The 26,780-nt window shown below is 48.1% G+C and overlaps 30 non-coding genes and 1 pseudogene across 30 annotated transcripts; all 31 read right to left on the bottom strand.

Annotated features, from left to right (window-relative positions):
• The window catches only part of LOC130222237 (oocyte zinc finger protein XlCOF6-like), a 314,140-nt pseudogene that overhangs the window by 156,745 nt on the left and 130,615 nt on the right, over window positions 1-26,780 (bottom strand).
• trnas-uga (transfer RNA serine (anticodon UGA)) lies at window positions 3,979-4,060 on the bottom strand. The gene has a single exon. It is a non-coding gene; the product is annotated as a tRNA-Ser (tRNA).
• trnas-cga (transfer RNA serine (anticodon CGA)) lies at window positions 4,405-4,486 on the bottom strand. The gene has a single exon. It is a non-coding gene; the product is annotated as a tRNA-Ser (tRNA).
• trnas-uga (transfer RNA serine (anticodon UGA)) lies at window positions 5,166-5,247 on the bottom strand. Its single transcript has one exon. It is a non-coding gene; the product is annotated as a tRNA-Ser (tRNA).
• On the bottom strand, window positions 5,591-5,672 carry trnas-uga (transfer RNA serine (anticodon UGA)). Its single transcript has one exon. It is a non-coding gene; the product is annotated as a tRNA-Ser (tRNA).
• On the bottom strand, window positions 6,021-6,102 carry trnas-aga (transfer RNA serine (anticodon AGA)). Its single transcript has one exon. It is a non-coding gene; the product is annotated as a tRNA-Ser (tRNA).
• trnas-uga (transfer RNA serine (anticodon UGA)) lies at window positions 6,352-6,433 on the bottom strand. Its single transcript has one exon. It is a non-coding gene; the product is annotated as a tRNA-Ser (tRNA).
• On the bottom strand, window positions 7,204-7,285 carry trnas-cga (transfer RNA serine (anticodon CGA)). Its single transcript has one exon. It is a non-coding gene; the product is annotated as a tRNA-Ser (tRNA).
• Window positions 7,630-7,711, bottom strand: trnas-cga (transfer RNA serine (anticodon CGA)). Its single transcript has one exon. It is a non-coding gene; the product is annotated as a tRNA-Ser (tRNA).
• Window positions 8,317-8,398, bottom strand: trnas-uga (transfer RNA serine (anticodon UGA)). Its single transcript has one exon. It is a non-coding gene; the product is annotated as a tRNA-Ser (tRNA).
• On the bottom strand, window positions 8,564-8,645 carry trnas-cga (transfer RNA serine (anticodon CGA)). The gene has a single exon. It is a non-coding gene; the product is annotated as a tRNA-Ser (tRNA).
• Window positions 8,990-9,071, bottom strand: trnas-cga (transfer RNA serine (anticodon CGA)). Its single transcript has one exon. It is a non-coding gene; the product is annotated as a tRNA-Ser (tRNA).
• trnas-uga (transfer RNA serine (anticodon UGA)) lies at window positions 9,678-9,759 on the bottom strand. The gene has a single exon. It is a non-coding gene; the product is annotated as a tRNA-Ser (tRNA).
• trnah-gug (transfer RNA histidin (anticodon GUG)) lies at window positions 9,883-9,954 on the bottom strand. Its single transcript has one exon. It is a non-coding gene; the product is annotated as a tRNA-His (tRNA).
• trnas-cga (transfer RNA serine (anticodon CGA)) lies at window positions 10,099-10,180 on the bottom strand. Its single transcript has one exon. It is a non-coding gene; the product is annotated as a tRNA-Ser (tRNA).
• trnas-uga (transfer RNA serine (anticodon UGA)) lies at window positions 10,860-10,941 on the bottom strand. The gene has a single exon. It is a non-coding gene; the product is annotated as a tRNA-Ser (tRNA).
• trnas-uga (transfer RNA serine (anticodon UGA)) lies at window positions 11,286-11,367 on the bottom strand. The gene has a single exon. It is a non-coding gene; the product is annotated as a tRNA-Ser (tRNA).
• On the bottom strand, window positions 11,716-11,797 carry trnas-aga (transfer RNA serine (anticodon AGA)). Its single transcript has one exon. It is a non-coding gene; the product is annotated as a tRNA-Ser (tRNA).
• On the bottom strand, window positions 12,047-12,128 carry trnas-uga (transfer RNA serine (anticodon UGA)). The gene has a single exon. It is a non-coding gene; the product is annotated as a tRNA-Ser (tRNA).
• trnas-cga (transfer RNA serine (anticodon CGA)) lies at window positions 12,898-12,979 on the bottom strand. Its single transcript has one exon. It is a non-coding gene; the product is annotated as a tRNA-Ser (tRNA).
• On the bottom strand, window positions 13,324-13,405 carry trnas-cga (transfer RNA serine (anticodon CGA)). Its single transcript has one exon. It is a non-coding gene; the product is annotated as a tRNA-Ser (tRNA).
• trnas-uga (transfer RNA serine (anticodon UGA)) lies at window positions 14,012-14,093 on the bottom strand. The gene has a single exon. It is a non-coding gene; the product is annotated as a tRNA-Ser (tRNA).
• On the bottom strand, window positions 14,217-14,288 carry trnah-gug (transfer RNA histidin (anticodon GUG)). The gene has a single exon. It is a non-coding gene; the product is annotated as a tRNA-His (tRNA).
• On the bottom strand, window positions 14,433-14,514 carry trnas-cga (transfer RNA serine (anticodon CGA)). The gene has a single exon. It is a non-coding gene; the product is annotated as a tRNA-Ser (tRNA).
• trnas-cga (transfer RNA serine (anticodon CGA)) lies at window positions 14,859-14,940 on the bottom strand. Its single transcript has one exon. It is a non-coding gene; the product is annotated as a tRNA-Ser (tRNA).
• trnas-uga (transfer RNA serine (anticodon UGA)) lies at window positions 15,547-15,628 on the bottom strand. Its single transcript has one exon. It is a non-coding gene; the product is annotated as a tRNA-Ser (tRNA).
• trnah-gug (transfer RNA histidin (anticodon GUG)) lies at window positions 15,752-15,823 on the bottom strand. The gene has a single exon. It is a non-coding gene; the product is annotated as a tRNA-His (tRNA).
• Window positions 15,968-16,049, bottom strand: trnas-cga (transfer RNA serine (anticodon CGA)). The gene has a single exon. It is a non-coding gene; the product is annotated as a tRNA-Ser (tRNA).
• Window positions 16,398-16,479, bottom strand: trnas-aga (transfer RNA serine (anticodon AGA)). Its single transcript has one exon. It is a non-coding gene; the product is annotated as a tRNA-Ser (tRNA).
• trnas-uga (transfer RNA serine (anticodon UGA)) lies at window positions 16,729-16,810 on the bottom strand. The gene has a single exon. It is a non-coding gene; the product is annotated as a tRNA-Ser (tRNA).
• Window positions 17,159-17,240, bottom strand: trnas-aga (transfer RNA serine (anticodon AGA)). The gene has a single exon. It is a non-coding gene; the product is annotated as a tRNA-Ser (tRNA).

Below are 26,780 nucleotides of genomic sequence, written 5' to 3'. Positions count from 1 at the left end.
GTGAATTTGGGGAAGTTTGGAGAAACTTGAAAATTTGACCAAAAAAAACTCAAAGGGGTACCCCTTTGAGTTTTTTTTGGTCAAATTTTCAAGTTTCTCCAAACTTCACCAAATTCACCCCCTGGACAGGATGTGTACAGACTAGCACAGAAATGCAGGTTTGGGCTCTCTGCTGTGTCCAGAAGCTGAGATCTGGACATCCCACGTACAATCTATTCCATTCATAAAAATAGGTGGTTGCTGGACAGTGGAATTTTGAGGTTTTAAAAGCAGGGGGCAACTCAGAGGGAGCTGGGGATCCCCCTTCAAAGGTTTTTTTTTGTGGATCTGTTGAAGTTTGACCACTTGGGTGGGTGGACCATGTAAAACATCCCACGTGTAACTTATTTGAATGGGCCCAGATAGGCTGTTCGTGGACAGTGCTTTTTTCGGCCACAGAAGTTGTTTCGTGAGATATGATGAGGAAAAAACTGCATGGCAGGGATTACTGACCCCTCTGCTCCCAATGATGTACTCCAAAATTGTTCCTGCTCTGAATGGTGACCTTTAACAGGGGTGTCCACGGACAGCCTACCTAGGCCTGTTAAAATAAGTTACAGGTGGGATGTTTTTTCTTGATCCATCTGCTAGAGCCACAAAATCTAAAAAAAGTGCCAAAAAAACCTATTGAGGTGTATATGCAAGCCCCCCTAGGCCACATCAAGTTGACAAAATGTTAAAATTCCTCTGTCCACGAACAGCCTATTTCATACAATGGGATAGATTGTACGTGGGATGTCCAGATCTCAGCTTCTGGACACTGTAGAGAGCCCAAACCTGCATTTCTGTGCTAGTCTGGACACATCCTGTCCAGGGGGTGAATTTGGGGAAGTTTGGAGAAACTTGAAAATTTGACCAAAAAAAACTCAAGTTTCTCCAATCTTCTTCAAATTCACAGCATGGACAGGGCATGCCTAGACTAGCACAGGAATGCAGGTTTGGGCTCTCTGCTGTGTCCAGAAGCAGAGATCTGGACATCCCACCTACAATCTATTCCATTCATAAAAATAGGTGGTTGCTGGACAGTGGAATTTTGAGGTTTTGACAGCAGGGGGCAACTCAGGGGGATGTGGGGATCCACCTCCAAAGGTTTTTTTTGTGGATCTGTTGAAGTTTGACCACTTGGGTGGGTGGATCATGTAAAACATCCCACGTGTAACTTATTTGAAAGGGCCCAAATAGGCTGTTCGTGGACAGTGTTTTTTTAGGCCACAGAAGCCTTTTGGTGAGCTCTGATGTGGAAAAAACTGCTGGGTGGGGCTTCCTGACCCCTCTACTCCCCCTAATGAACCCCAAAACTGCTCCTGCTGTGAATAGTGACCTTTTACAGGGGTGTCCACGGACAGCCTACCTCGCTCTGTTCAAATAAGCTACAGGTGGGATGACCACAAACAGCCTAGTGGGATGTCCACAGACAGCCTAATAAGCTACAGTCGGGATGTCCACAGACAGCCTAATAAGCTACAGATGGGATGTCCACAGACAGCCTAGTGGGATGTCCACAGACAGCTTAATAAGCTAAAGGTGGGATGTCCACAGACAGCCTAATAAGCTACAGGTGGGATGACCACAAACAGCCTAGTGGGATGTCCAAAGACAGCCTAATAAGATATTGTTTTATTGAATAATCTACGACTGCATTGTTCCTGGCAACTTTGGCGTTCCGAGGGCTTGAGTGGTTGATCGTGGCCACGTTGGCATCCAGGGGGACTTGTAGATCGTTACTTGGCACTTAGGTGTTCATGGGGACAGATAAGTCGTTACTGGCCACTTAGGTGTTCAGGGGAATAGATAGGCTGTTTGTGGCCACATAGGTGTTCAGGGGGACAGATAGGCTGTTCGTGGCCACATTGGTGTTCAGAGAGATGTATGGGTTGTTCCCACAATTTAGGTGTTCAGGGGGACAGATAGGCTGTTTGTGGCCACATAAGTGTTCAGGGGGACAAATAGGCTGTTCGTGGCCACATTGGTGTTCAGAGAGATATATGGGTTGTTCCCACAATTTAGGTGTTCAGGGGGACAGATAGGCTGTTTGTGGCCACATAAGTGTTCAGGGGGACAGATAGGCTGTTCGTGGCCACATTGGTGTTCAGAGAGATGTATGGGTTGTTCCCACAATTTAGGTGTTCAGGGGGACAGATAGGCTGTTTGTGGCCACATAAGTGTTCAGGGGGACAAATAGGCTGTTCGTGGCCACATTGGTGTTCAGAGAGATGTATGGGTTGTTCCCACAATTTAGGTGTTCAGGGGGACAGATAGGCTGTTTGTGGCCACATAAGTGTTCAGGGGGACAGATAGGCTGTTCGTGGCCACATTGGTGTTCAGAGAGATGTATGGGTTGTTCCCACAATTTAGGTGTTCAGGGGGACAGATAGGCTGTTTGTGGCCACATAAGTGTTCAGGGGGACAAATAGGCTGTTCGTGGCCACATTGGTGTTCAGAGAGATGTATGGGTTGTTCCCACAATTTAGGTGTTCAGGGGGACAGATAGGCTGTTTGTGGCCACATAAGTGTTCAGGGGGACAGATAGGCTGTTCGTGGCCACATTGGTGTTCAGAGAGATATATGGGTTGTTCCCACAATTTAGGTGTTCAGGGGGACAGATAGGCTGTTTGTGGCCACATAAGTGTTCAGGGGGACAAATAGGCTGTTCGTGGCCACATTGGTGTTCAGAGAGATGTATGGGTTGTTCCCACAATTTAGGTGTTCAGGGGGACAGATAGGCTGTTTGTGGCCACATAAGTGTTCAGGGGGACAGATAGGCTGTTCGTGGCCACATTGGTGTTCAGAGAGATGTATGGGTTGTTCCCACAATTTAGGTGTTCAGGGGGACAGATAGGCTGTTTGTGGCCACATAAGTGTTCAGGGGGACAAATAGGCTGTTCGTGGCCACATTGGTGTTCAGAGAGATGTATGGGTTGTTCCCACAATTTAGGTGTTCAGGGGGACAGATAGGCTGTTTGTGGCCACATAAGTGTTCAGGGGGACAGATAGGCTGTTCGTGGCCACATTGGTGTTCAGAGAGATGTATGGGTTGTTCCCACAATTTAGGTGTTCAGGGGGACAGATAGGCTGTTTGTGGCCACATAAGTGTTCAGGGGGACAGATAGGCTGTTCGTGGCCACATTGGTGTTCAGAGAGATGTATGGGTTGTTCCCACAATTTAGGTGTTCAGGGGGACAGATAGGCTGTTTGTGGCCACATAAGTGTTCAGGGGGACAGATAGGCTGTTCGTGGCCACATTGGTGTTCAGAGAGATGTATGGGTTGTTCCCACAATTTAGGTGTTCAGGGGGACAGATAGGCTGTTTGTGGCCACATAAGTGTTCAGGGGGACAAATAGGCTGTTCGTGGCCACATTGGTGTTCAGAGAGATGTATGGGTTGTTCCCACAATTTAGGTGTTCAGGGGGACAGATAGGCTGTTCGTGCCCATATAGGTGTTCAGGGGGACAGATAGGTCGTTCCCGGCCATTTAGGTGTTCAGGGGGACGAATAGGCTGTTCGTGGGCGGTGGGAGGGGTCCCGGCAGGGTGGGCTGGTGCTCTTCTGACATATAGGCTGTAAGGGGGAGGTTTAGTCTTTCCCCGGACTCCCAGCCCTCACCTATTCGGCGCTCCCACGTAGGGGGTCTCTGTCAGTCCGCTGCCACCCCGTGGCGAACGCCAGATTGCAACAGAATGGGTCGAAAAAGATGACTTGTTCAACGGCGTTCCGCGCGGCCACCGGGGGAGCTAGGGGGGAGGCGTCGCCTCGGAGCGGGTCGGGGGGCCCCCCCCTAGGGGCCTGCTTGGTCGTAGGGGCCGGGAAAAATCATCTAGGGGCGGCGCGCAGCGTCCGGGAACAGCCGTCCGGAAAGCCCCTATTAAGCGCCCCGTGGGACCCAGGCTAGGTCGTCGGCCTTAGGCAGAGCAAGTGGACTTTGTGGAAATACCAACCGCCGTAGTCGGCAGGGTTCGAACCTGCGCGGGGAGACCCCAATGGATTTCAAGTCCATCGCCTTAACCTCTCGGCCACAACTACGCATGGTGGCAGCCTGTTGACTTTTTTTGCTGAATTTGGGCAACAGTGAACGCAGCACAGTTGGGGCATAAATGGCCTGAGGTTGTAAAAAGCGGCACAAGCATGGCTCGCAGTTAACAGGAACACGCTGCCGTGACCCAGATTCGAACCGGGGTTGCTGCGGCCACAACGCAGAGAACTGACCACTATACGATCACGGCACACCGCTCGCTCACCGATAAGCTCTGCAGCTACCTGGACACTAAGGGACACTGGTTTGTTTGCGAGATTCAGAGGAGGACGGCATTTCCGTTAGGGGGCAATGAGCAAAATAAGCAAGTGGACTTTGTGGAAATACCAACCGACATAGTCAGCAGGGTTCGAACCTGCGCGGGGAGACCCCAATAGATTTCGAGTCCATCGCCTTAAACTCTCGGCCACAACTACACCTGGCCTTGACTTGTCTGCTCTGTTGGCCGGATGTGGGCAACACTAGATACAGCAGATGTTGGGGTGAGAAATCCAGCCATGGCCTGAGGTGACGAAAACTCAGCCCAGCATGAATTTCCGTTAATAGGTACGTGCTGCTGTGACCAGGATTCAAACTGGGATTTCTCTGGCCACAACACAGAGTACAGATCACTGTACAGTCGCGGCAAACCACTGTCGCTCACCCACAGCTGCCTGGTCTCTAAGTGACAGGGGCTTGTTTGTGAGTTGCAGAGGAGGATTGCAATTACGTATAGGAGGCTTGAAAGAAAAGAGAACAACAACATAAGTGGACGTGCAAAACAACGTAGTCGGCAGGATTATAACCTGCGCGGGGAAACCCCAATGGATTTCTAGTCCATCGCCTTAACCACTCGGCCACGACTACAGACATCTGCTTTCTCTCTCCTACTGAGGTGGCAACCAAGCACAGGGTCAACAGGGGTAGAGGAAGGTGCACCAGCTCTTGTACAACTTTTCCGTACAATCTCTGAGAAGCAGGGACAGCATAGCTCTCTAATCTAACACACTCAGCTAACTTCATGGGCACTCTTTCCACACAAGCTGATGATCTGAATTCAGAGCAAAAGCCACAGTTCCTCTCACAGAGAGAAAAAGCAAAAGCAGCTGGCTATTCCGTAGTCGGCAGGGTTCGAACCTGCGCGGGGAGACCCCAATGGATTTCAAGTCCATCGCCTTAACCTCTCGGCCACGACTATGCATGGTGGTAACCCGTTGACTTTTTCTGCTGAATTTGGGCAACATTGAACGCAGCACAGTTGGGCATAAATGGCCTGAGGTTGTAAAAAGCGGCACAAGCATTGCTCGCAGTTAACAGGAACACGCTGCCGTGACCCGGATTCGAACCGGGGTTGCTGCGGCCACAAAGCAGAGTACTGACCACTATACGATCACGGCACACCGCTTGCTCACCGATAAGCTCTGCACCTACCTGGACACTAAGGGACACTGGTTTGATTGCGAGATTCAGAGGAGGACAGCATTTCTGTTAGGGGGCAATGAGCAAAATAAGCAAGTGGACTTTGTGGAAACACCAACCGACGTAGTCGGCAGGGTTCGAACCTGCGCGGGGAGACCCCAATGGATTTCAAGTCCATCGCCTTAACCTCTCGGCCACGACTACACCTGGCCTTGACTTGTCTGCTCTGTTGGCCGGATGTGGGCAACACTAGATACAGCAGAGGTTGGGGTGAGAAATCCAGCCATGGCCTGAGGTGACGAAAACTCAGCCCAGCATGGATTTCCGTTAATAGGTACGTGCTGCTGTGACCGGGATTCAAACTGGGATTTCTCTGGCCACAACAAAGAGTACGGATCACTGTACAGTCGCGGCAAACCACTGTCGCTCAACCACAGCTGCCTGGTCTCTAAGTGACAGGGGCTTGTTTGTGAGTTGCAGAGGAGGATTGCAATTACGTATAGGAGGCTTGAAAGAAAAGAGAACAACATCATAAGTGGATGTGCAAAACAACGTAGTCGGCAGGATTCGATCCTGCGCGGGGAAACCCCAATGGATTTCTAGTCCATCGCCTTAACCACTCGGCCACGACTACAGACATCTGCTTTCTCTCTCCTACTGAGGTGGCAGCCAAGCACAGGGTCAACAGGGGTAGAGGAAGGTGCACTAGCTCTTGTACAACTTTTCCGTACAATCTCTGGGAAGCAGGGACAGCATAGCTCTCTAATCTAACACACTCAGCTAACTTCATGGGCACTGTTTCCACACAATCTGATGATCTGAATTCAGAGCAAAAGCCACAGTTCCTCTCACAGAGAGAAAAAGCAAAATCAGCTGGCTATTCCGTAGTCGGCAGGGTTCGAACCTGTGCGGGGAGACCCCAATGGATTTCAAGTCCATCGCCTTAACCTCTCGGCCACGACTACGCATGGTGGTAGCCCGTTGACTTTTTCTGCTGAATTTGGGCAACATTGAACGCAGCACAGTTGGGGCATAAATGGCCTGATGTTGTAAAAAGCGGCACAAGCATTGCTCGCAGTTAACAGGAACACGCTGCCCTGACCCGGATTCGAACCGGGGTTGCTGCGGCCATAACGCAGAGTACTGACCACTATACGATCACGGCACACCGCTTGCTCACCGATAAGCCCTGCAGCTACCTGGACACTAAGGGACACTGGTTTGTTTGCGAGATTCAGATGAGGACAGCATTTCCGTTAGGGGGCAATGAGCAAAATAAGCAAGTGGACTTTGTGGAAATACCAACCGACGTAGTCAGGAGGGTTCGAACCTGCGCGGGGAGACCCCAACGGATTTCAAGTCCATCGCCTTAACCTCTCGGCCACGACTACGCATGGTGGTAGCCCGTTGACTTTTTCTGCTGAATTTGGGCAACATTGAACGCAGCACAGTTGGGGCATAAATGGCCTGAGGTTGTAAAAAGCGGCACAAGCATTGCTCGCAGTTAACAGGAACATGCTGCCCTGACCCGGATTCGAACCGGGGTTGCTGCGGCCATAACGCAGAGTACTGACCACTATACGATCACGGCACACCGCATGCTCACCGATAAGCCCTGCAGCTACCTGGACACTAAGGGACACTGGTTTGTTTGCGAGATTCAGATGAGGACAGCATTTCCGTTAGGGGGCAATGAGCAAAATAAGCAAGTGGACTTTGTGGAAATACCAACCGACGTAGTCAGCAGGGTTCGAACCTGCGCGGGGAGACCCCAATGGATTTCGAGTCCATCGCCTTAACCTCTCGGCCACGACTGCGCATGGTGGCAGCCTATTGACTTTTTCTGCTGAATTTGGGCAACAGTGAACACAGCACAGTTGGGGCATAAATGGCCTGAGGTTGTAAAAAGCGGCACAAGCATTGCTCGCAGTTAACAGGAACGCGCTGCCGTGACCCGGATTCGAACCGGGGTTGCTGCGGCCACAACGCAGAGTACTGACCACTATACGATCACGCCACACCGCTCGCTCACCGATAAGCTCTGCAGCTACCTGGACACTAAGGGACACTGGTTTGTTTGCGAGATTCAGAGGAGGACAGCATTTCCGTTAGGGGGCAATGAGCAAAATAAGCAAGTGGACTTTGTGGAAATACCAACCGACGTAGTCGGCAGGGTTCGAACCTGCGTGGGGAGACCCCAAAGGATTTCGAGTCCATCGCCTTAACCTCTCGGCCACGACTACACCTGGCCTTGAGTTGTCTGCTCTGTTGGCCAGATGTGGGCAACACTAGATACAGCAGAGGTTGGGGTGAGAAATCCAGCCATGGCCTGAGGTGACGAAAACTCAGCCCAGCATGGATTTCCGTTAATAGGTACGTGCTGCTGTGACCGGGATTCAAACTGGGATTTCTCTGGCCACAACACAGAGTACGGATCACTGTACAGTCGCGGCAAACCACTGTCGCTCACCCACAGCTGCCTGGTCTCTAAGTGACAGGGGCTTGTTTGTGAGTTGCAGAGGAGGATTGCAATTACGTATAGGAGGCTTGAAAGAAAGAGAACAACAACATAAGTGGACGTGCAAAACAACGTAGTCGGCAGAATTCGAACCTGCGCAGGGAAAGAGGTGGCAACCAAGCACAGGGTCAACAGGGGTAGAGGAAGGTGCACTAGCTCTTGTACAACTTTTCCGTACAATCTCTGAGAAGCAGGGACAGCATAGCTCTCTAATCTAACACACTCAGCTAACTTCATGGGCACTCTTTCCACACAAGCTGATGATCTGAATTCAGAGCAAAAGCCACAGTTCCTCTCACAGAGAGAAAAAGCAAAAGCAGCTGGCTATTCCGTAGTCAGCAGGGTTCGAACCTGCGCGGGGAGACCCCAATGGATTTCAAGTCCATCACCTTAACCTCTCGGCCACAACTACGTGGCAGCCCGTTGACTTTTTCTGCTGAATTTGGGCAACAGTGAACGCAGCACAGTTGGGCATAAATGGCCTGAGGTTGTAAAAAGCGGCACAAGCATTGCTCGCAGTTAACAGGAACACGCTGCCGTGACCCGGATTCGAACCAGGGTTGGAAATACCAACCGACGTAGTCAGCAGGGTTCGAACCTGCGCGGGGAGACCCCAATGGATTTCGAGTCCATCGCCTTAACCTCTCGGCCACGACTGCGCATGGTGGCAGCCTATTGACTTTTTCTGCTGAATTTGGGCAACAGTGAACACAGCACAGTTGGGGCATAAATGGCCTGAGGTTGTAAAAAGCGGCACAAGCATTGCTCGCAGTTAACAGGAACGCGCTGCCGTGACCCGGATTCGAACCGGGGTTGCTGCGGCCACAACGCAGAGTACTGACCACTATACGATCACGCCACACCGCTCGCTCACCGATAAGCTCTGCAGCTACCTGGACACTAAGGGACACTGGTTTGTTTGCGAGATTCAGAGGAGGACAGCATTTCCGTTAGGGGGCAATGAGCAAAATAAGCAAGTGGACTTTGTGGAAATACCAACCGACGTAGTCGGCAGGGTTCGAACCTGCGTGGGGAGACCCCAAAGGATTTCGAGTCCATCGCCTTAACCTCTCGGCCACGACTACACCTGGCCTTGAGTTGTCTGCTCTGTTGGCCAGATGTGGGCAACACTAGATACAGCAGAGGTTGGGGTGAGAAATCCAGCCATGGCCTGAGGTGACGAAAACTCAGCCCAGCATGGATTTCCGTTAATAGGTACGTGCTGCTGTGACCGGGATTCAAACTGGGATTTCTCTGGCCACAACACAGAGTACGGATCACTGTACAGTCGCGGCAAACCACTGTCGCTCACCCACAGCTGCCTGGTCTCTAAGTGACAGGGGCTTGTTTGTGAGTTGCAGAGGAGGATTGCAATTACGTATAGGAGGCTTGAAAGAAAAGAGAACAACAACATAAGTGGACGTGCAAAACAACGTAGTCGGCAGAATTCGAACCTGCGCAGGGAAAGAGGTGGCAACCAAGCACAGGGTCAACAGGGGTAGAGGAAGGTGCACTAGCTCTTGTACAACTTTTCCGTACAATCTCTGAGAAGCAGGGACAGCATAGCTCTCTAATCTAACACACTCAGCTAACTTCATGGGCACTCTTTCCACACAAGCTGATGATCTGAATTCAGAGCAAAAGCCACAGTTCCTCTCACAGAGAGAAAAAGCAAAAGCAGCTGGCTATTCCGTAGTCAGCAGGGTTCGAACCTGCGCGGGGAGACCCCAATGGATTTCAAGTCCATCACCTTAACCTCTCGGCCACAACTACGTGGCAGCCCGTTGACTTTTTCTGCTGAATTTGGGCAACAGTGAACGCAGCACAGTTGGGGCATAAATGGCCTGAGGTTGTAAAAAGCGGCACAAGCATTGCTCGCAGTTAACAGGAACACGCTGCCGTGACCCGGATTCGAACCAGGGTTGCTGCGGCCACAACGCAGAGTACTGACCACTATACGACCACGGCACACCGCTTGCTCACCGATAAGCTCTGCAGCTACCTGGACACTAAGGGACACTGGTTTGTTTGCGAGATTCAGAGGAGGACGGCATTTCCGTTAGGGGGCAATGAGCAAAATAAGCAAGTGGACTTTGTGGAAATACCAACCGACATAGTCAGCAGGGTTCGAACCTGCGCGGGGAGACCCCAATAGATTTCGAGTCCATCGCCTTAAACTCTCGGCCACAACTACACCTGGCCTTGACTTGTCTGCTCTGTTGGCCGGATGTGGGCAACACTAGATACAGCAGATGTTGGGGTGAGAAATCCAGCCATGGCCTGAGGTGACGAAAACTCAGCCCAGCATGAATTTCCGTTAATAGGTACGTGCTGCTGTGACCAGGATTCAAACTGGGATTTCTCTGGCCACAACACAGAGTACAGATCACTGTACAGTCGCGGCAAACCACTGTCGCTCACCCACAGCTGCCTGGTCTCTAAGTGACAGGGGCTTGTTTGTGAGTTGCAGAGGAGGATTGCAATTACGTATAGGAGGCTTGAAAGAAAAGAGAACAACAACATAAGTGGACGTGCAAAACAACGTAGTCGGCAGGATTATAACCTGCGCGGGGAAACCCCAATGGATTTCTAGTCCATCGCCTTAACCACTCGGCCACGACTACAGACATCTGCTTTCTCTCTCCTACTGAGGTGGCAACCAAGCACAGGGTCAACAGGGGTAGAGGAAGGTGCACCAGCTCTTGTACAACTTTTCCGTACAATCTCTGAGAAGCAGGGACAGCATAGCTCTCTAATCTAACACACTCAGCTAACTTCATGGGCACTCTTTCCACACAAGCTGATGATCTGAATTCAGAGCAAAAGCCACAGTTCCTCTCACAGAGAGAAAAAGCAAAAGCAGCTGGCTATTCCGTAGTCGGCAGGGTTCGAACCTGCGCGGGGAGACCCCAATGGATTTCAAGTCCATCGCCTTAACCTCTCGGCCACGACTATGCATGGTGGTAACCCGTTGACTTTTTCTGCTGAATTTGGGCAACATTGAACGCAGCACAGTTGGGGCATAAATGGCCTGAGGTTGTAAAAAGCGGCACAAGCATTGCTCGCAGTTAACAGGAACACGCTGCCGTGACCCGGATTCGAACCGGGGTTGCTGCGGCCACAAAGCAGAGTACTGACCACTATACGATCACGGCACACCGCTTGCTCACCGATAAGCTCTGCACCTACCTGGACACTAAGGGACACTGGTTTGATTGCGAGATTCAGAGGAGGACAGCATTTCTGTTAGGGGGCAATGAGCAAAATAAGCAAGTGGACTTTGTGGAAACACCAACCGACGTAGTCGGCAGGGTTCGAACCTGCGCGGGGAGACCCCAATGGATTTCAAGTCCATCGCCTTAACCTCTCGGCCACGACTACACCTGGCCTTGACTTGTCTGCTCTGTTGGCCGGATGTGGGCAACACTAGATACAGCAGAGGTTGGGGTGAGAAATCCAGCCATGGCCTGAGGTGACGAAAACTCAGCCCAGCATGGATTTCCGTTAATAGGTACGTGCTGCTGTGACCGGGATTCAAACTGGGATTTCTCTGGCCACAACAAAGAGTACGGATCACTGTACAGTCGCGGCAAACCACTGTCGCTCAACCACAGCTGCCTGGTCTCTAAGTGACAGGGGCTTGTTTGTGAGTTGCAGAGGAGGATTGCAATTACGTATAGGAGGCTTGAAAGAAAAGAGAACAACATCATAAGTGGATGTGCAAAACAACGTAGTCGGCAGGATTCGATCCTGCGCGGGGAAACCCCAATGGATTTCTAGTCCATCGCCTTAACCACTCGGCCACGACTACAGACATCTGCTTTCTCTCTCCTACTGAGGTGGCAGCCAAGCACAGGGTCAACAGGGGTAGAGGAAGGTGCACTAGCTCTTGTACAACTTTTCCGTACAATCTCTGGGAAGCAGGGACAGCATAGCTCTCTAATCTAACACACTCAGCTAACTTCATGGGCACTGTTTCCACACAATCTGATGATCTGAATTCAGAGCAAAAGCCACAGTTCCTCTCACAGAGAGAAAAAGCAAAATCAGCTGGCTATTCCGTAGTCGGCAGGGTTCGAACCTGTGCGGGGAGACCCCAATGGATTTCAAGTCCATCGCCTTAACCTCTCGGCCACGACTACGCATGGTGGTAGCCCGTTGACTTTTTCTGCTGAATTTGGGCAACATTGAACGCAGCACAGTTGGGGCATAAATGGCCTGATGTTGTAAAAAGCGGCACAAGCATTGCTCGCAGTTAACAGGAACACGCTGCCCTGACCCGGATTCGAACCGGGGTTGCTGCGGCCATAACGCAGAGTACTGACCACTATACGATCACGGCACACCGCTTGCTCACCGATAAGCCCTGCAGCTACCTGGACACTAAGGGACACTGGTTTGTTTGCGAGATTCAGATGAGGACAGCATTTCCGTTAGGGGGCAATGAGCAAAATAAGCAAGTGGACTTGTGGAAATACCAACCGACGTAGTCAGGAGGGTTCGAACCTGCGCGGGGAGACCCCAACGGATTTCAAGTCCATCGCCTTAACCTCTCGGCCACGACTACGCATGGTGGTAGCCCGTTGACTTTTTCTGCTGAATTTGGGCAACATTGAACGCAGCACAGTTGGGGCATAAATGGCCTGATGTTGTAAAAAGCGGCACAAGCATTGCTCGCAGTTAACAGGAACATGCTGCCCTGACCCGGATTCGAACCGGGGTTGCTGCGGCCATAACGCAGAGTACTGACCACTATACGATCACGGCACACCGCATGCTCACCGATAAGCCCTGCAGCTACCTGGACACTAAGGGACACTGGTTTGTTTGCGAGATTCAGATGAGGACAGCATTTCCGTTAGGGGGCAATGAGCAAAATAAGCAAGTGGACTTTGTGGAAATACCAACCGACGTAGTCAGCAGGGTTCGAACCTGCGCGGGGAGACCCCAATGGATTTCGAGTCCATCGCCTTAACCTCTCGGCCACGACTGCGCATGGTGGCAGCCTATTGACTTTTTCTGCTGAATTTGGGCAACAGTGAACACAGCACAGTTGGGGCATAAATGGCCTGAGGTTGTAAAAAGCGGCACAAGCATTGCTCGCAGTTAACAGGAACGCGCTGCCGTGACCCGGATTCGAACCGGGGTTGCTGCGGCCACAACGCAGAGTACTGACCACTATACGATCACGCCACACCGCTCGCTCACCGATAAGCTCTGCAGCTACCTGGACACTAAGGGACACTGGTTTGTTTGCGAGATTCAGAGGAGGACAGCATTTCCGTTAGGGGGCAATGAGCAAAATAAGCAAGTGGACTTTGTGGAAATACCAACCGACGTAGTCGGCAGGGTTCGAACCTGCGTGGGGAGACCCCAAAGGATTTCGAGTCCATCGCCTTAACCTCTCGGCCACGACTACACCTGGCCTTGAGTTGTCTGCTCTGTTGGCCAGATGTGGGCAACACTAGATACAGCAGAGGTTGGGGTGAGAAATCCAGCCATGGCCTGAGGTGACGAAAACTCAGCCCAGCATGGATTTCCGTTAATAGGTACGTGCTGCTGTGACCGGGATTCAAACTGGGATTTCTCTGGCCACAACACAGAGTACGGATCACTGTACAGTCGCGGCAAACCACTGTCGCTCACCCACAGCTGCCTGGTCTCTAAGTGACAGGGGCTTGTTTGTGAGTTGCAGAGGAGGATTGCAATTACGTATAGGAGGCTTGAAAGAAAAGAGAACAACAACATAAGTGGACGTGCAAAACAACGTAGTCGGCAGAATTCGAACCTGCGCAGGGAAAGAGGTGGCAACCAAGCACAGGGTCAACAGGGGTAGAGGAAGGTGCACTAGCTCTTGTACAACTTTTCCGTACAATCTCTGAGAAGCAGGGACAGCATAGCTCTCTAATCTAACACACTCAGCTAACTTCATGGGCACTCTTTCCACACAAGCTGATGATCTGAATTCAGAGCAAAAGCCACAGTTCCTCTCACAGAGAGAAAAAGCAAAAGCAGCTGGCTATTCCGTAGTCAGCAGGGTTCGAACCTGCGCGGGGAGACCCCAATGGATTTCAAGTCCATCACCTTAACCTCTCGGCCACAACTACGTGGCAGCCCGTTGACTTTTTCTGCTGAATTTGGGCAACAGTGAACGCAGCACAGTTGGGGCATAAATGGCCTGAGGTTGTAAAAAGCGGCACAAGCATTGCTCGCAGTTAACAGGAACACGCTGCCGTGACCCGGATTCGAACCAGGGTTGCTGCGGCCACAACGCAGAGTACTGACCACTATACGACCACGGCACACCGCTTGCTCACCGATAAGCTCTGCAGCTACCTGGACACTAAGGGACACTGGTTTGTTTGCGAGATTCAGATGAGGACAGCATTTCCGTTAGGGGGCAATGAGCAAAATAAGCAAGTGGACTTTGTGGAAATACCAACCGACGTAGTCAGCAGGGTTCGAACCTGCGCGGGGAGACCCCAATGGATTTCGAGTCCATCGCCTTAACCTCTCGGCCACGACTGCGCATGGTGGCAGCCTATTGACTTTTTCTGCTGAATTTGGGCAACAGTGAACACAGCACAGTTGGGGCATAAATGGCCTGAGGTTGTAAAAAGCGGCACAAGCATTGCTCGCAGTTAACAGGAACGCGCTGCCGTGACCCGGATTCGAACCGGGGTTGCTGCGGCCACAACGCAGAGTACTGACCACTATACGATCACGCCACACCGCTCGCTCACCGATAAGCTCTGCAGCTACCTGGACACTAAGGGACACTGGTTTGTTTGCGAGATTCAGAGGAGGACAGCATTTCCGTTAGGGGGCAATGAGCAAAATAAGCAAGTGGACTTTGTGGAAATACCAACCGACGTAGTCGGCAGGGTTCGAACCTGCGTGGGGAGACCCCAAAGGATTTCGAGTCCATCGCCTTAACCTCTCGGCCACGACTACACCTGGCCTTGAGTTGTCTGCTCTGTTGGCCAGATGTGGGCAACACTAGATACAGCAGAGGTTGGGGTGAGAAATCCAGCCATGGCCTGAGGTGACGAAAACTCAGCCCAGCATGGATTTCCGTTAATAGGTACGTGCTGCTGTGACCGGGATTCAAACTGGGATTTCTCTGGCCACAACACAGAGTACGGATCACTGTACAGTCGCGGCAAACCACTGTCGCTCACCCACAGCTGCCTGGTCTCTAAGTGACAGGGGCTTGTTTGTGAGTTGCAGAGGAGGATTGCAATTACGTATAGGAGGCTTGAAAGAAAAGAGAACAACAACATAAGTGGACGTGCAAAACAACGTAGTCGGCAGAATTCGAACCTGCGCAGGGAAAGAGGTGGCAACCAAGCACAGGGTCAACAGGGGTAGAGGAAGGTGCACTAGCTCTTGTACAACTTTTCCGTACAATCTCTGAGAAGCAGGGACAGCATAGCTCTCTAATCTAACACACTCAGCTAACTTCATGGGCACTCTTTCCACACAAGCTGATGATCTGAATTCAGAGCAAAAGCCACAGTTCCTCTCACAGAGAGAAAAAGCAAAAGCAGCTGGCTATTCCGTAGTCAGCAGGGTTCGAACCTGCGCGGGGAGACCCCAATGGATTTCAAGTCCATCACCTTAACCTCTCGGCCACAACTACGTGGCAGCCCGTTGACTTTTTCTGCTGAATTTGGGCAACAGTGAACGCAGCACAGTTGGGGCATAAATGGCCTGAGGTTGTAAAAAGCGGCACAAGCATTGCTCGCAGTTAACAGGAACACGCTGCCGTGACCCGGATTCGAACCAGGGTTGCTGCGGCCACAACGCAGAGTACTGACCACTATACGACCACGGCACACCGCTTGCTCACCGATAAGCTCTGCAGCTACCTGGACACTAAGGGACACTGGTTTGTTTGCGAGATTCAGAGGAGGACAGCATTTCCGTTAGGGGGCAATGAGCAAAATAAGCAAGTGGACCTTGTGGAAATACCAACCGACGTAGTCGGCAGAGTTCGAACCTGCGCGGGGAGACCCCAATGGATTTCGAGTACATCGCCTTAACCTCTCGGCCACAACTACACGTGGCCTTGACTTGTCTGCTCTGTTGGCCGGATGTGGGCAACAATAGATACAGCAGAGGTTGGGGTGAGAAATCCAGCCATGGCCTGAGGTGACGAAAACTCAGCCCAGCATGGCTTTCCGTTAATAGGTACGTGCTGCTGTGACCGGGATTCAAACTGGGATTTCTCTGGCCACAACACAGAGTACGGATCACTGTACATTCGCGGCAAACCACTGTCGCTCACCCACAGCTGCCTGGTCTCTAAGTGACAGGGGCTTGTTTGTGAGTTGCAGAGGAGGATTGCAATTACGTATAGGAGGCTTGAAAGAAAAGAGAACAACAACATAAGTGGACGTGCAAAACAACGTAGTCAGCAGGATTCGAACCTGCGCGGGGAAACCCCAATGGATTTCTAGTCCATTGCCTTAACCACTCGGCCACGACTACAGACATCTGCTTTCTCTCGCCTACTGAGGTGGCAGCCAAGCACAGGGTCAACAGGGGTAGAGGAAGGTGCACTAGCTCTTGTACAACTTTTCCGTACAATCTCTGGGAAGCAGGGACAGCATAGCTCTCTAATCTAACACACTCAGCTAACTTCATGGGCACTCTTTCCACACAATCTGATGATCTGAATTCAGAGCAAAAGCCACAGTTCCTCTCACAGAGAGAAAAAGCAAAAGCAGCTGGCTATTCCGTAGTCGGCAGGGTTCGAACCTGCGCGGGGAGACCCCAATGGATTTCAAGTCCATCGCCTTAACCTCTCGGCCACGACTACACCTGGCCTTGACTTGTCTGCTCTGTTGGCCGGATGTGGGCAACACTAGATACAGCAGAGGTTGGGGTGAGAAATCCAGCCATGGCCTGAGGTGATGAAAACTCAGCCCAGCATGGCTTTCCGTTAATAGGTACGTGCTGCTGTGACCGGGATTCAAACTGGGATTTCTCTGGCCACAACACAGAGTACGGATCACTGTACGGTCGCGGCAAACCACTGTCACTCACCCACAGCTACCTGGTCACTAAGTGACAGGGGCTTGTTTGTGAGATGCAGAGGAGGATTGCAATTACGCATTGGAGGCTTGAAAGAAAAGAGAACAACAACATAATTGGACGTGCAAAACACCGTAGCCGGCAGGATTCGAACCTGCGCGGGGAAACCCCAATGGATTTCTAGTCCATCACCTTAACCACTCGGCCACGACTACAGACGTCTGCTTTCTCTCTCCTGCTGAGGTGGCAACCAAGCACAGGGTCAACAGGGGTAGAGTAAGGTGCACTAGCTATTGTGCAACTTTTCCGTACAATCTCTGGGAAGTAGGGACAGCATAGCTCTCTAACACACTCAGCTAACTTCATGGGCACTCTTTCCACACAAGCTGATGATCTGAATTCAGAGCAACGTGCTCTCGCAGGCCACACCACAATAGACAGCCACCAAGTGATATGAAAAGAACAACGAGGTCTCTGACAAACTGACAGGCATAAATGGCCTGAGGTTGTAAAAAGCGGCACAAGCATTGCTTGAAAGCATTAGTTGAAAGCCACGGGGTACTTGAAGTCAAGATCTCCATTACCAAAGCTTAGCGGAACCATGTAGGTTTGTAACGTGACAGTGAGATTCAAGCAAGATTGGATCAATCTTATTTGAAGTGTGCAGCAAGTCTGAGAATTCGAAACTAACTATTGTCCTCAGATCATCACGCCTAAGTTTTGAGAAAACCAGTCCGAACTGTTTCACACAACTTAAATATAACCCAACATAGACAACCCAGTTGGGACTTGAACCCACAATCCCCAGCTTCGAAGGCTGATGCCTTATCCATTAGGCCACTGGGTCAAGACTAATCTTTGTCATATCTGATGTATGGCTCAGGAAGTTCTTGTAACTCAGAAAAACAGTACTTTAGGATCCCTATGCCATATTGCATTCAGACGATCTGATGTGTACACCTAATGACAAAACAGCTTCTCTGAGGAGTTTTCCATTGTCATGTCTTTTTGACCAAAGGGTATGAAGCTAGCTTTTTAAAGGTAACACTGGATTGTCTTGCACAGTCAACTTAAAAGGAACTGCATCAAAGACAACCCAGTTGGTACTTTAAACCCACAATCCCCAGCTTCGAAGGCTGGTGCCTAATCCATTAGGCCACTGGACTGTTTTATACTTACTGTGAACTGTAATATGCCTCCACGGAGTTGCTGACACACGTAACAAAAACAACATGAACAAAGAGTAGAGTGGATCGGTCTCACAGAATTTTTTGTGGCACTGCATACTGCTTCTACAGGGTTCGTTGGTCTAGGGGTATTTTTCTCGCTTAGGGTGCGAGAGGTCCCGGGTTCAAATCCTGGACGAGCCCTATGACTGTCATAGAGAAAGCAGCGGTGCTGTGCTATCCAAGGTGTTCCTATGTTAATTGTAGCAGCTTTTGCTGTGACTTTAGTGAATGAACATTTAGTGGACTTCTTATCTAAATCAGTCTAACATGTACAATTATACAGACAAAAAAAGGAGCGGCAATGATTCGGTTGTTAGATTTGTTTATGGATCTTGAACAACCCACCAGCTTTATGTGTAAGCACCATTTTTGTCTTTGTACACAGTCTCTTCTCTGTAGGCACCATGCAGGATTCAAAATGGCCTTTTGCGTTAGGTATCTCGTTACCCTTTTAGTCATAACAGGCAATATGCATGGCAATGCAGGAAGTTAATGACATGCAAACACATCTCAAGAAGGTTTTCACAGCTACCATGTTTCATCCACCAAACATTGCTCCCAAATTGAAGTGAGACCTTCAAAGACAACCCAGATGGGTCTTGAACCAACAATCCCAAGCCCCGGAGGCTGATGCCCTATCCCTTAGGCCACTGGGTCATTTCGGCAATCATTTGTCTTGGATTTTTTCTATGCCTTCAACAAGATGCCAACGAAAAGGAGCCGGGAAACACTTTATTTTGATGGTCCCCCTTTAGATAGTCTGCTGACCGTAAGTTACTTTTCAAGTTCTTATCTGTTTACTTTCATCTGGATAGTATCTGTAGATAGTCTTTAAATGTTCTTAGGCAATCAATACAATGTCAACAGCATGTAAACATTTATTAAACTTTCAGTAAGATAAGTGTTACCAATTTAGCTTCTAGATGTTCAACAGTGTATCAGTAGATATGCAACAAATCTTCAACAGATGTTCAACAGTTTATTAGTACATATGCAACAAATCCTCAACATTTAATAAACTTGGTAAGTTACGTGTTACCAAATTAGGTTGTAGATGTTCAACAGTGTTTCAGTAGATTTGCAACAAATCTTCAACAGATGTTCAACAATGTATTAGTAGATATGCAACAAATCCTCAACAAGTTTTCAGAACATTGACCACCAAGATGTTTGTTGTTATTGTCTGCATGTAGTTGTTATCCAGTTAATGAATAGACTTTGAGTAAACATTCAGATGCCTATAAGTAGCAACGCAACATATTTTAACATGAACTCTAATCAAATATAAAATTAGGGTTAGGTACAATCTAAGAGTGTTCAATTAACTATTTGTTGCATTTAACCTAACTTTCAGTAGACAGTTATTTTACTTTAAAGGGCACATAGTTTACCTCTTTTTTATGATTTAATATTAATATTATGGTTCTTCTGAGTGTGCCAGTTTAGGTTCAGTTTAAAACACAATTCAGATTTTTTTATTATAATGTGTCATGTGTCATGTTGGGGGCGTGTCCACAGTTCGCTGATTTATGGGTGTGTTGCTTTACATGTAAATTAGTTTCGGCTTCCCGCCAACGTAACAAGGGGCGGGGCCATGAGCTCACCCGCTCTGCGTTTGCAACAGAGTCTGACAGGCAGACAGAGAAGGAGCAGGAGTGAGAGGTTCAGCAATCAGTCGTACATGTACGACTTGGACACAGACCAAGCAGAGAGTACAAAATCATATGTGTCTTTGTACAGTTTTACAGCCAACTGTGTGCTAGTTTCAAGTGCCGAGCTTGTACACAGAAACTAATAACCACGCACACTGAATTAACTTTTATTGAGGCACCGGATGCGCCGCTCGAAGCCGCGACACGGCACACCAGACACTCTCTGTGGCGCGGCAGAAACATGAAGTGTCCTGAATCATCGCGCCACGCATTTTTAAATTCTAAATTAAATTCTAGGCGCCCAGCCGTCGACTTGAGTGTGCCCTGATAGAAACCTATGTTTAGAAATCTAAAACGCATGCTAGTTAAGATCACAGGGAGCTTCTGGGATCGCGAGAAATGCAAACGGCTGAAGTATAAGGTAGACTCAATGAGAAGTACACATGTTTGCAAACCTACCTAAAGATACAACCAATAATTCCGTTTAGAGCGATAATGTGGAGAATATTGCTCTTGTGTGGAGCCCAATGAGCCTTGCATCTAAAAATAGAGCTAGCGTGTTCTTTTAGTGATATCGCTTAGACTCACGCTGAAAATGGCGGACGTGAATTAACAAACTGAGGATATGATGACGCGCCTGTCAATTAATATTGGTGGGCGGGGGGACCGCACTCCTACGTAAAGTTGCGGTCTGTTTGAAAACTGCTCCAATTGGTCCACCGTTTTTTATGTTGTTAAATTGAAAAAAAAAAGCACTGGGTGTGCTTATGGCTCGTTTCCACTGACCGGTACGGTACGGTTTGGTTCGGTTTGGTACGGGTCACCTTTATCAGGCTTGCGTTTCCACTAACAAGGGTACCCTTTTGGTGGGCGTGGTGTATGACAGACAGTTTCAGTCGACGTCATTCTCGCTCGAGGAAATGTCTACAATAAAGCTGTACAGGTCACTTACATATCATATGAGAAGCACTTCTCAAAAAACAGATGCTTCATACACAAATGCTTGTGTATAAATGTTTATTACTAACTTTACTATGAACATGAGTTGATTATAACTGCAGATCAATGACAGTGCGAAACAGACTACTGTAACGTCTGTGATTATATTAAATAACTAAATAAATGAACATATATAGACGCATACAGCCCCTTGCAGTCTCCGAAATGTTACCAACTACAGAAGAAATACACACAGCAGACATTTTCGTCCGTATTTAGGTTCAAAACAATACAAATTATAGCCTAGTCAGTGAAAACCTCTCATCTGTGTCTGTAATCTTCCGCAGCACACGTAGCCTCTGTTAGACAGTAATTCCGTCAATCTGAGTTCATAATAGTCCAAAATGTGAAGATAATAAGTTAGTTAATCATGGCATTTTGTTCATGTTTGCTGAAAAAATAATGTGCTCCTTTTTTTCCGGCTTCTCCTTTGTTTCTTCACGCTTCACTCTCGCGTTTGTCAGTGTCTGACAGGATCGGGTTTCAAAAGCACATCAATAATTAAGCGCAGGTAATTATCATCAGCTCAAGAAGTTTGTTATTTCAGATATAATGTTAGAGACGCGCGCGAACGCTAGCAAGAAAGCGAAACCGCTCGCACCTCAGACTGCCTCATAAAAAACTACGGGGCACAGGGTAAATCTGGTCTTCTTCTTGGCTTTGTGGCTATTTATCAAGACGGCGACAAGGTTTGTTTGAGCCCAGGTCGACCATGGCTCGTTATTATATGTATAAATCATTCCGCTGTAATGTCTCGGCTCGTCGGCTGTGTATTTCAAACATGGCGGGTTTTTTGTTTTCATTCTGGCTTGTTGCGTAAGCGAATGACGTATCTCTGTAAACCTATAGCGTTCACCTGCGCGTCTAGCTCCGCCTTTTGATACCCTTTCTCGTCTTTGGTACCCTTTCGAAAGGGTGCCGAAAAAGTGGTACGGTTCGGTTCGGTACGCTTTTTGACAGTGGAAACGGCTATAAAAGCGTACCAAACCGAACCGTACCGTACCACTCAGTGGAAACGGGCCATTATATCACCCCAATATGATGGTCTACACACCATACATGTACATATGACTGTCCAAACAGCTTGAAAAGTAGATTTTTTACCATAGGTGCCCTTTAAGGTACATTTATCAGCTCATCTGTTGTCACACTGGGCCCATCAAAATGAAGAGAAAACCTAAGAAATGCTGTTAAATGACAGTAAGGAGCCAACATCACAGACAGCATGGCTACTAGTCTGTAAATGTTCAGCAGATAGTCAACAGACAGGTAGTAGTGACACTGATGCAAGTATTTGAAGACAAAAACACAACAGCACCACACGTACAAGAACATACAAATACATACCAGAATCATTAGTTTGTCCAACTGCTTTTAATTTATTGCTGTCAAAACAAAAATAAAATAAAAAAATTAACAGCCCAGGTAATTAAGCTGAAGAAAACATTTGGTTTAGGACAATTAGAAAGAGCTTTATTGCCAGGTATGTTCACACATACGAGGAATTTGTTTTCGTGACAGAGCTTCTACAGTGCAACAGAATTACAGAGACAGGACAAAAAACAGATAATAAATATATTTAAAAAAAAAAATAGAAGTAGTGAGTGCAAATATACAAATTGACAAGTGTATGTACGTGTTTATTACTATATACAACATTAGGAACAATTGTTGTTACATCCACAGCGGAATGAACAGCCAACATATCCAGCATATGTTTTTATGCAACGGATGCCCTTACAGCTGCAACCCATCACTGGGAAACATCCATACACAATCATTCACACACATGAACTAAGGACAGTTTAGCTAACCCAATTCACCTCTACCATATGTTTTTGGACTTGTGGGGGGAACCGGAGCACCCAGAGGAAACCCACGCGAACACCAGGAGAACATGCAAACTCCACACAGAAACACCAACTGACCCAGCCGAGGCTCAAACCAGTGACCTTCTTCCTGTGAGGCAAACGTGCTACCCACTGCACCACCATGCAGCTGCTATATACATTTATTTTTTCCAAAATTCATAATTTTTTCAGGCTCAGTTCAGTAATTTAACTATTTTGTGGCAAAGAATTGTTTTTTTATTGTCTTTAACATAGTAGGCTGAAAAATAACTAATTTTAGAAATACAATTTAGATGACGAGGTGGCGCAGTGGGTAGCACGTTCGCCTTGGCTGGGTCAGGTGGCATTTCTGTGACATTCCATGTTGGTGTGGGCTTCCTTTGAGTGCTCCAGTTTCCCCCACAAGTCCAAAGACATGTGGTACAGGTGAACTGAGTAAGCTCAAATTGTCCGTAGTGAATGAGTGTGTATGGATGTTTCCCAGTAATGGGTTGCACCTAAAAGGGCATCCGCTGTGTAAAACATGTGCTGAATAAGTTGGTGGTTCATTCCGCTGTGGCGACCCAGGATTAAAAAAGGGAAAAAATTTAATGAATTTAGACGGCATTTAAAGGTTTTTGCATCTGATCTCAATATAATATATTTTTGGCATTATAAGCTGAGCTTATTGTGCTGCACTTTTTTGCTTCTACAATTTAACAGTAAACAGAAACATTATTGAACAAAGAAACATACAATAAACATGGCCTTAACAATAAGCGACATAGCAAATCTACTCTAATCTCTTATTCAGACAAAAAGGCAAAAGTGAACCCTTCCTTTTCATTGATAGGACTTTTATGTGAACATCTCCAACAATGAGCTCTCTACACTTTTGAGCGAACTCTGTTCATTTTCCTGGTGAAGCTGATGCTGTTAAATTGCTCCCTGTTAGCAAAGTACAGCTCTGCAGCTGGAGCGAGCTGGGCCACTGCATTTCGAGAGACACCTTCTCTCTGGAATGCTCTGGTCATGGTTGCTCCACGTCTTGTCAGCTTCAAAAGCCTTTTGTAGCGATGTATGATATCACGAACATTATTAGCTGAAAAACTATTTAAAACAATTAATACCTTCATGACCAAATAATCACAATGCAACCACCTATCCTAAGCCTAATGAGCACGTAAAATTAGAGAAAGTATCATTAACACTGGCACATCTGTGTGTGTGTGTGTGTGTGTGTGTAAGAGCGTGAAAATAGTACATTTGAGACAGAGAGATAGTTTGTAGGTGTGTGTGAGAGAATGTACAAGAGTGAGTGTGTTAGAGAGAGTGTGTGTGTATGCAACAAGTGTGTGTACAATATGTGTGTGAGTGAGCGTGCAAGTGTGTGTGTGTGTGTGTATGCAACAAGTTTGTGTACAATATGTGTGTGAGTGAGAACATGTACATGTTTATCTAAGAGGGAGAGCATGTATATGTCACGGTTCTGTCAGGGGAAAAAAACTCAGGAAGAATCAAGTGCAGGCAAAAATTACTACAGAGTTCTGCAGAGGGGATTAACCCAGACAAAAGATCAAAGCACAGGGTGCTGTAAATGCCAAAAATAAGGCCCCAAATCCTGGCAAAAATAAAACAAAAAGTCTAACAGGAGGGTGCAGTGATCCAAAGTCACCAGTCAAAAGTTCAAGTGAAAGTTCATGGGCAATACCCAAAGCGTCCAGCAGGGGGCGCACGGTGATCCAACTCGCCAGTCAATCACGGGTGAAGAAAACTAAGGACAACACTAAGTGCCTCCAGCAGGGGGCGCACGGTGGTCCAACTCGCCAGTCAATCACGGGCGAAGAATAGAAACTAAGGACAAAACTAAGTGCCTCCAGCAGGGGGCGCACGGTGGTCCAACTCGCCAGTCAATCACGGGCGAAGAAGAGAAACTAAAGACAATACTAAATGCCTCCAGCAGGGGGCGCACGGTGGTCCAACTTGATGGTCAAGGAGATATCAGCGGCCGAACTACGAGAACCCAGCCGTGATGCAAGATGACCAGAGGGGAAGCGAGGAGATTGCTGGTGGGCGGAATAGAGGGGCTGAAGCGGGAAATGAGGAGGGATGCGTCTGCCTCACCTAATAGCAGCAGGAGCGATCTGACAAAAGAAAAAGGAGAAGGTCCAAACCAAACAAATCAAACTGGCACTGGAGTCTAAGTGAAAACGAGACTGGACAGGACACGATCTAAGAGACCACCGCGTGAGAAGAACATACAACGATCAGGTACAAGACAATGAGTGTGAGAAGAATAAATAGGGAGACTAATAAGGATAAAACTAGAGACAGGTGGGAATAATGAAATGATAATGATCTGAGTAGATTGACGAGTGGGTGGGGTGAAGCGGCGGAGCACATGGCGAGCTGTCAAAACAATGCCATGTGCACCGAGAAAAACAAACACAAATTACTGTGACAACAACATGCAGGTGACAGACCATGACATTATAAGACTGTGTGTGAGAGAGATCACATGTTTGTGTGCGTGTGTGTGTGTGTGTGTGTGTGTAAGAGAGAGAGAGAAAGAGAGCATGTACGTGTGTGTCTATGAGAGAAAGAATGTCTGTGTGTATGAGAGAGCATGTACAATAGTGAGTATGTGAGTGATTGTGTGTACAAGTGTGTGTGTGTGTGTGTGTGTGAGAAAGCAGGTATATGTGTGTAAGAGAGAGAGCATGTGTAAGACTGTGTGTGAAAGAGAGCATGTACAAGAGTGAGTGTGTGAGTGAGAGTGTGTATAAGACTGTGTGTGAGAGAGAGAGCATGTACTTGTGTGTGTGTGTCTGAGAGAGAGAGAGAAAGAGAGCGCAAGTACATGTGTACTTGTGTGTGTGTGAGTGTATAAGAGAGTGAGCATGAACTGTATGTGTGTGTGAGAGAAAGAGCATGTTTATCTGAGAGAGAGAGAGAGAGAGAGAGAGAGAGCGTGTACAGATGTTACTACTTCAATGTGTTCCTTTTGGCGCCATTCATACCGCGGCGACAGCGGTACTTGGTGCGCCAGCAGCTTTTGACCGCTGGGTGGCAGTTTAACCACAGATATTCAGCTTTGCCTTTCCACAACACTAAACAGACTTTTCTGTGCGTACCTTATGTGATCAGATGTGTTCAATTAAAATATAATTTTGATTTAGTTTTCTTAGTAATAAACATGATCTTACCAGGGCTTAAAGTATTCCGGCACCAAAGATTTTCTTGATTTTGGTATAATGATAACTCCGCACCAAACTGAGGCTTTCATTTTATAGCTGATAAATTACATTGCAATTATTGTAAGGGCTGTGACGGTCACCGTGATGACAATCACTCTAGAACACACGTTTTCTGTTTTGTTGCCAAGTAGCCTATACATTTATGAATATAACGTTAACTTAGACGTGATGCAGCAAGTTCAAGTTCAGCCATGAACCTCGCTGGATATATTACTTATATTACTTATTATATTCGTGGCGAACGAGAAAGGCGAATCAATAATTAGGATGAAGCTATTTGTTGGGCTTGTTTAGAAAAATAAGTGTTAAATGGACAAACACGTCGAACCTCCAGAGCTGCGGTCATGTCACCCAGCCCATGAAATGCAGAGCCAGCTCCGGTGTCATCTACTGAACGCAAATGCCCAGCTAGTCCAGCCAGGTATGGCAGAGAGGCCTTTTCAAAAATGGCCAAATACAAAAGAGAAACTGATAAATAGTAGACGTTGATGAGAAATGGAGCAGCATATTTGGTAGTTGAGAACGCGCCGCTCCGCGATGTAGAGCTGGTTTCCGAGAAATGCAGGCAGCGGAGCAAGATACCCTCTTTGCCACGGTTGCGAAAAAGTATCTGCATGCGCTACAGGCACGCCGTCTCAGTGCTGCTGGAAACATTGTAATCTCAAATAAGTCTCCGCTTAAACCGAACAAAGTCAACATGTTAGTTTTTCTGGCAAAGAATTTAAAATATGAATAGAAAACAAAAGGCGGAGAGATGCAGTTTTTTTTCAACATCTGACTTATGTTGTT

Source organism: Danio aesculapii, chromosome 4 (assembly GCF_903798145.1).
Source record: "Danio aesculapii chromosome 4, fDanAes4.1, whole genome shotgun sequence".
In the NCBI taxonomy this organism is placed as follows: domain Eukaryota; kingdom Metazoa; phylum Chordata; class Actinopteri; order Cypriniformes; family Danionidae; genus Danio; species Danio aesculapii.
This window is presented reverse-complemented; position numbering and strand designations above follow the sequence as displayed.